The sequence below is a fragment of the Cryptomeria japonica genome, chromosome 2, assembly GCF_030272615.1.
Source record: "Cryptomeria japonica chromosome 2, Sugi_1.0, whole genome shotgun sequence".
Taxonomy (NCBI): Eukaryota; Viridiplantae; Streptophyta; class Pinopsida; order Cupressales; family Cupressaceae; genus Cryptomeria; species Cryptomeria japonica.
In genome coordinates this window covers 636,336,710-636,345,693 of record NC_081406.1, presented here as the reverse complement: position 1 = coordinate 636,345,693, position 8,984 = coordinate 636,336,710, and positions in this window count along the sequence as shown.

Genomic DNA, 8,984 nt, shown 5'->3' with positions numbered 1-8,984 from the left:
GTGCATGCTAAAAGCAACTCTAACCAAGAATGTGCCCAAGATGAACTAACATATGGTCAGAGGATCTTTACAATTACAACTGCTGAATGGAAAACTCGACACCAAGCATGTGCTTTCAAACCCAGGGTGGGAATGGAGCCACCATATGGCGGAGATGCTAAGAACTTAGAAATGGAATTAAATGTTGTATATGGTGAAAATGGATAACAATAATAATGATATTGAAAGGCTAAATGAATTCAACCACAAAACCCTAGCCTAACAACAACAAAGATCCACCATAACATATGAAGATTACCTAAGACAATGCAAATCAAACGAAATCACAAAGATTATACCATCACATGTCCAATAGGGTTTGGATCTCCATTCTTCCTATCTCCATTGATCTTGCTTGATATATTTGCTCTCAGATTTTATGTGCACAAGAGCTCAACAAAGAACGGAATGTGGTTGCAAGTAGGATCGTAATGTAGTCAAGTGCATAAAAGATGATTAGAATGATTGATTAGGGTTTGATAATGAAGGAAGTATCTCCTTATATAGAAGACACAATAAGAAATGGAGGGATAAGATTGAGAGGTGTAAAAGGAGGTCGGCTATAATTAGAGGGCAGGTAAAAGAAATAATAAAATAATAAGAGGGGTAGGTAGTGTATGACTTAAGAGATGAATGACATGTGTCATGGGTAGAAAAGGTTAATGAATTAATTAAATAAATAAAGATTTATTTAATAAATAGAAGAAGTGGGATAATTAAATAAATAAGATATTTATTTAATTTAGGAAAAGGACAATTTAAATAAATAAATGTATTTATTTAAATGAGAAATAAGGCTAGAAGAGGATAAATAAATAAATTAAATAAATAAAGATTTATTTAATTAATAGAAGAATTAAGCTCAGATAATTAAATAAATAAAATATTTATTTAATTAGACATGACAATTTTAGGTGTCTACATTTTGCCCCTCTTTGAGACAATGCGGCTTGTCGCGTTGTTTCAAAGAAGATAAGATGAACTGATACAGAGTTGCCCCAAGATGGGAATGATATGCCCCCTCGAGAGATTGGATGAAAATGTTTGCAAAGATCACAGACAATCTCTCAATAAGAAAGAAAGGCTAGAATGGACTGACCGGATAAAGTGACAGAGTCGCGGGATAAAGAAGACGGACTCGGGAGACGAGGGCTAGGGCTAGGTTAGTCTTTAAGATAGACCACGAGGGAAAATACATCCTCATTGTCATCTACACATCCACGAGAGCAGAGTGCAGAGCGAAAATAGAGCAGCAACAGTCAGCAACGATGGCCTTCGTTCATAGATTCGACCGCGTTCGCCGATTCGAGAGGCCAGTAGAGGCAGGAGAGCTGGTAAGTACCACCAAACCTCCTCGTACTTCGATGCATTTATTGTTGGCATTAATGCATGGTAGATAGGGCAATAAATGCGCTTTAGGTTAGGGTCCAAAAATGTCAAAAAACGTCCAGGCGTGTCTGCGTTGGTGCCAGGCGCGTCCATGCTCACGAGGCGCGTCTGTGTTTGTGCTAGGCGCGTCTGTGATGGAAATCGCGTCTGTGCCAAATGCGGCCGCGTTTGTGATGCGTAGGCGTGTCTATGTCAAGAAGGCACGTCTATGTCGCCCAGGCGCGTCTGTGCAGAGCATAGGCACGTCTGTGTAGTCTTTAAGTGCGTTTATGTTAGGTAAGCGTGTTTGTGTCCAAAAATGTGAATTTGTGTCTTCTAGGTCAAATCGACAGTTCTGTGATGAACATACGTTGTCGATTGGATAAGCTGCTGAGAGGATACACTCAAGCAGGTCCTCTAGGGAAGACTAGAATAGATCAAGGGACTGTGTGATGAACAGTGAGTACCAAGATAGAGTACTTTGTGATGAACAGGGAGTACTAAAATATGAGCAGCACTTTGTGATGAACAGTGAGTGCAAATGTGAGCAGCACTTTGTGATGAACAGTGAGTGCCAAACATGTAGTACTTTGTGATGAATAGGGAGTACCACTAGGATAGAAGCAACACTTTGTGATGAACAATGAGTGTCACTAGGATAGAAGCAACACTTTGTGATGAACAATGAGTGTCACTAGGACTGAGATGATTGATTTGCTAGACTGTAGGAGTATTTGCCTATGTTGGAGTCACGGGAGAGATTCCCATCGACTCAGAGGTTGCGACCTGCGCTGACAGCCGAGGAGCGAGCTGCTATCGAGGCTATGGGATTGAGACATGTGCTGTATGTGCCTGAGTTTTGGGCGAACATGGGACTGTTGACTGCGTTGGCGGAGAGGTGGCACTCTAAGACTTGTACGTTCCATTTGCCAATGGGTGAGATGACAGTCACCCTGGAGGATGTATATAGGATTATGCGGATACCGATTGATGGGGAGCTGATTCCGTACGATCGAGACGGAGAAGGGATGCCCTTAGATGAGTGTTCTAGGATCTGGGACTGGAGATGAGGGTGGGACATGTGGCATGGGATACCATGACATGGACATGATTAGCACTACCAACAGTGTTGGCAAGAGTTATCAATGGATTCCTCTGTCCGGATAGGGTGACACGAGGGTTGGCTGTGTAGCCATATGTATTTTGACATCATTGTATCATGACACTTTTGATTATATATATGAGATGATTCTTTGCATTAGCTATATGCATGTGTACCTATGTGATGAGATGTTTCATGATGTATGTTTCTATGTGATGGTTATGATATGGATGCAAATATGTACATAATGAAATGCAATATTTTTTTTTGTTCTTTTATGTTTTATAGGTGTATGCATGATGCAAATGTGAATGTATGAAATGCAGATGAATATGATAATGCCAATGTAAAATGTGCTAATATGTGTTGTGTGTAGGATGTGATGCAATTGTGATACCTATATGTATGTATGAAATGCTAACATGTGATAATGTAGGTGCAATTACATGAAATGTAAATGTTTTTGGTGTGTCATTATACTTAGTCATGTGATAGCAGGCTATGCGGACTCGAGAAGGACGATGGAAGGCAATCAAGAAAGGGGGATGAAAGATAGAAGATATGAAAGTGAAAGAGCTTCTTGTGCGTTATCATCATTGAGCTTTATTATGGCAAGTAGGTTATGACAATCGAGACATATGTTTGACCTAGAAAGTCATTGTACCTGTTTGCATGGAGATAAGACAGTCACAAACAAGGAATGCCCTAGTTCACACTAGACTCACAGTGTCCTCATATCCTTGGACAAGTCATAGCATTACTAAGAGACAATCCACAGACGACAAATACAAATAGGTGACGATACCCCATCCTCGCTTTTCTAGTCAAAGACATCCTGGAGATAGAATCTCTAGTCAGAGACATCCTGGAAAAGCTAAAAGATATGTCACCAAAAGATAAAATCAAAAGAAAACCAAGACTCGACACCAACATCCACTGTAGTCCTCAAATTTAGTGTCTCTTGTCACTTGTATAAGTCTTATTTGATTGTGGTCACAATGTTTACTTTCACAGAAAGGATAGATAGCACTGAACCATATGTTGTTTGAGTCTGTTGAAAGATTTGATTTGTTGAAGCCCATTGTTGCTGCTGTGTCTCATCTGAAACCGACTAAATCCATGAAACTGATACTTTATTGCGGAGAAGATGAAACTTTATTGCGGATCTGTGATGCAAATGTTGCTTTATTGCGGATTGTGCGCGGACAGACTGAAGGAAGCTGAAAGAACTGTACTCCTCGAAACATGTGATGTTCTCAGTTCTACACCCATCACTAGACGTAGGATTTGCCTTAGCCACATATAGGATTTGATTTATTATGGATGGAAAGGGAGGTGAAAAGGGAGGTTTATTATGAATGGCTAACCAATCTTGGGTAGATCAATAACAAGCCATGATGGGAATGGGTAAGTTTATTATTGATGAATTGGTCGTGAGTGTGTGCAAAATGAAGTGATGAAAGAGAATCCTGAAGGAGGGAGGAGCAATGTCTCTACACATGGCGCTGGTGACCCAGTTTTCACCATGGTACTTGCCCAAGGCGCCACCAAAGTGGTTTTCACCATTGGACGAAATTATTTCTCTTTACTTGTTTCGATTTTTCAATGTTTTTTGTGTCACAAGGCGCCTATTTGCCAGGTTTTCACCAAGTAACGATTTTTTTGTTTTATAATTTTTTTTTGTATTTTTGAATTTTTTGAATTTTTTTTTTTTAATTTATTGAATTTAGGATATTCTGAAGAGCTATGTGTAAAATCTGCGAAGGTGCATGCTGTTGATAGGATCCTCCAAAGGTTCACCCTCTGTAGTTGAGAGTTGATATGCACCAGATCCATATGTTGCTGTAATGATGTAAGGACCAAGCCAGTTTGGTTTGAACTTGCCCTTCTTCTCTCTGTCTTGCTGATTTTTAGGATTTTCTCTGAGAACCAAATCACCTACCTCAAATGTGCAAGGCTTGACCTTGTGATTGTAGCTGCGACTCATTCGTTGTTGATAAGCCTTGAGATGATTAAAAGCAATTTGTCTTCGTTCATCCAGTAGTTCCAACTCTTGTAAGCGAGAGACCCTATAGTTGTCATCACTGATGATGTTTTGCAAGAGACCCGTAAAGAGGGTAGCTTGACCTCAATAGGCAAGATGGCTTCAACGCCATAGACATGTGAATAGGGTGTAGCTCCTGTAGGTGTGCGGACACTTGTGCGGTAGGCCCAAAGTGCAAGATTAAGTTGGATATGCCAATTACGACCAACATCGTCAACTATCTTTTTGAGGATTTTAAGGATTGTTTTATTAGATGCCTCAGCTTGACCATTACCTTGGGGATAATATGGCATGGAGAAACGATGTGAAATATGGAAGCGGTCACAGAGTTCACAAACATCCTGGTTTTTGAAGGGACACTCGTTATCAGTGATAATGGAAATAGGAATAACGTATTGGCAAATGATATAGTTGAGGATGAATGTAGCAATCTGTTTTCCAGTGACTTGTGTGAGAGGCATGACTTCAATCCATTTTGTGAAATACTCTGTGGCAGTGATAATGAATTTATGACCATTGGAAGAAGGAGGGTGAATCTTGCCTATGAGATCGAGTCCCCACTCACAAAAGGGCCAAGGAGACGCAATTGGTTGAAGTTCTTGTGCTGGCACGTGTATGAGGTCTCCATGAATTTGACATTGCTTACATTTCTTGACAAATTGATATGAGTCTTTTTCCATATTGGGCCAGTAATATCCAGTCCTGATGAGTTTCTTGGCCAAGGTAGGACCACTAGCATGTGGACCACATATCCCTTCATGTACTTCACATAACGCAATATGAGCTTCGTTTCTTTCTAAACATCTAAGAAGAGTGCCATCTAGACCTCGCTGGTATAGGATATCAGCTAAAATGACATATCGAGAGGATTGGCGAATGAAAGTGCGACGTTGGTTATTTGATAGATCAGGAGGTAGGGTATTGTCACGAAGGTATGTGAAGATGGAACCGTATAACTGGGACTCGGGACTGACAACACATATCATCTCAGTAGGCATGATCTCATATGAAGGAACCAAAAGGTTATCCACCGAGAACTCATAGCGGGTCTCGTTTGGAGGTAGATCAATCAGTGAAGCAATTGTAGCCATGGCATCTGCGGAGCGATTCTGCTCTCTTGGTATCTCCTCAAAGTTTATCTTTGTGAAGTGTTGTTTCAGGTCATCCACCATTTGTTTATAAGGCATTAATTTTTCATCTTTTGTTTGGTAATCATCAGTTGCTTGACATATGACAAGTTGAGAGTCCCCAAAAACACGAAGTTCCTGGATCTTCCACTGAACTGCAATCCGTAATCCTGTTGTTAATGACTCATATTCCGCTATATTATTAGTGCAGGGAAATGATAAGTGGTATGATTTTGGTATAGAATCCCCTTGAGGAGTTATAAAGGGGATGCCAGCTCCTGCCCCATGCTATGTGTATGAGCCGTTGAAGTACAGTTGCCATGGCTTTGCATGTGACATTGTTAAAATGGATTCATCTGGAAATTCTGAACTTAGAGGAACATCATCTATCATGGGAGCATCTGCTAATTGATCTGCGATGGCTTGTCCTTGTATTACTTTTCTGTCCACATACTCGATGTCAAATTCACTCAGGATCATTACCCATTTGGCTAGTCACCCAGTAAGTGTTGCTTTATTGAGAAGGTATTTTAATGGGTCTATCCTTGCAACCAACTTAGTCTTATGAGTGAGCATGTAATGTCATAATTTCTGGGAAGCAAAGACCACGGTGAGACATGCACGCTCAATTGGTGTGTAGTTTAGCTCATATCCCACCAATGTGCGACTGATATAGTATACTGCTTTTTCCTTGCCCTCAGCAATTTGTTGTGCTAAGAGTGCCCCCAGTGCTGTTGAAGTAGCTGATATGTATAGTAACAGAGGTTGATCTGGAACTGGTGGCATCAGAACTGGCAGATTTAGAAGATAATTTTTGAGCGTCTGGAAAGCCTGTTGACAATTATCATCCCATTTGAATTTGATGTTTTTATGTAGCAGGTGTTGAAAAGGATTACACTTATCTGCAAGTTGTGCTATGAATCTTCGTATGGACTGGAGGCTGCCTTGTAAGGATCCAAGTTGACTGATATTTCTTGGTGGTTGCATCTCCAAGATGGCTTTGACTTTTGCTGGATTAGCTTCGATTCCTCTTTTGGATACAATGAATCCTAGGAGCTTACGAAGGTTACTCCAAAGACACATTTCTTGGGGTTTAATCGTACTTTGTATTTTTCCAACCGATCAAAGATGACTGAAAGTATGTCCAAATGTGTATTTCTGTCAATTGATTTGCTCAAGAGGTCGTCGACATAATCTTCCACGGTTACGTGCATGAGATCATGAAAGATAGTAGTCATGGCTCTTTGATATGTAGCACCTGCATTTTTTAGCCCGAAGGGCATGACATTCCAGTAGAAAGTTCCCCAAGGACAAGTGAATGATGTTTTGTGTTGATCCTCGGGCGCGATCTTTATTTGATTATAACCAGAGAATCCATCCATTAATGATAACATTTCATGACCTGTTGTGAGATCAACAATCAAGTCAATATTTGGTAATGGGAAGTCATCCTTTGGACTAGCTTTATTGATGTCTCTGAAATCTGTACATATTCTGATGCTGCGATCTGGTTTATTGACACCAAGTTAGAGATCCAATCAGGATAATCAATTAGGCGCATGAATCCGACATCCAATAATTTCTCAAGTTCTGCTTTGACTAGTAATGCCACTTGTGGATGCATTTTTCTTAATTTATGTTTCACTGGTTTTGCCCCCGGTTTAACTGTCAAATGATGCATTACCAAATCCGGATCTAATCCAGGCATATCAGCATATGACCATGCAAAGTTGATTTGTCGATCTTTGAAGAAACCGATGAATTTTGACCTTTCGGACTCTGTCAACGATTGAGGCAAGAATATGTTGTGTGGAACCTCTTTTGTACCAATGCTTGTTTTAATAGTCTCCTCTACCAACATGGATGACTTTTCCTCATATGATGCTGGGAGAATGTCGAGCCTTCCATCTTCGGGTGCCTCGGAGAGGTTTTCGCCCTCAGATACGTCCTTTCTTTTTACTTTTTTGAGGTCAGACAGCGCCACAGTGTGGTTTTCACCATAAGACCCTTGATTTGTTCTTATTTTCACATTTTTGCAACTGGAAGGTCCGACACCCTCACCAAAATATGCCACGCTATTGAGTTCTATACTGTATCTCGCTTTATGGTCCCCACGGGAAGATCATCTCATATGCCAAGATAGTCAATAAAAGCTTCATCATTTTGGAATGTGTCAAACTGTGCAGGTCCTTCATGATCCCAGTCAATGAGTTGGTGGTGAACAAGGGGAAGGCCTTTAATGTCTTCAAAGTTAGTGGGGCTAAGAGTGAAGATGCAGTTATATTCGGGTATGTCAAGGTAATTATTGAGGTCATCGATATCAGTCTCGATCGCGAGCAAATCCAAATTATCATCACTAGTAGCGCATTCTGGGATGGGTGTTCTCATCCTATGTGATTTCAACCTAGGACCTTGAGACAAGGACTGTGTGGAATCCTCATGGGTCGTTTCTTGACCAACTTTGAATCTTTTATAAAATTCCTCTTCTTCTGTGGGTTCATCTGGCTCTCTAAATATCTCGGTGAGCTCGTAGTCACTAGAGGACTTATCTGAACCCCATTCCCATTCGTTGGAGTCTGTGGAATAGCGATCCTCTTGTTGAATTTTGGCAGCTTTGATTTGTAAGGCTTCTTCTGTCCTTTGGGTGTGGACCTTGGAAGTTAAGAAACCAAGTCCTTTTGAGCGTTCCTTTTTGAAAGTCAATTCAGGTTGTAAAGGTTCAATGATGCCTTCCTTTTTTAACCCAAGAGGGCTTTTTCCATCATACCCGAATTTTTGTAGAATTTTGAAGCCTTTGCCATATTTCTCACATGGTAGACTGATGTGATCTTGTGTGTCATCTTCAATGTCTTTATAAAGCATTTTGTATAAGTCTTCTTCTTCCAGTTCGCCCCATCTTTGAAAGGTAGTAGGGTCCCATTTAAGTACCATGATGGATACTTGCTTGTTAGGATGTGGTCTTCCATATTCTTTTGGGGAAATCATGACTTGTCGTAAGTACATGGTCTGATTTAAAGTGTATTCCCCCATGCCTTTGTCTTGAAACTTGCCTTTAAGCTCACCTTGTTTTGATGTCGAAGGTTTTAATGACTCAGGATCAATGTATGTCGAGGAAGGAACAACTTCACGATTACTGGGAATGATGGTCTCAATTTTTGATCTCAAGTTAGTGTAGTATATGAACGGATTAGGATCATCGTTAACGGTTACCTCCACTCCATTGTGAGGAAACTTAATGCATTGATGATATGTAGATGGGACTGCCCTCATTTCATGAATCCAAGGACGTCCTAGCAAGATATTA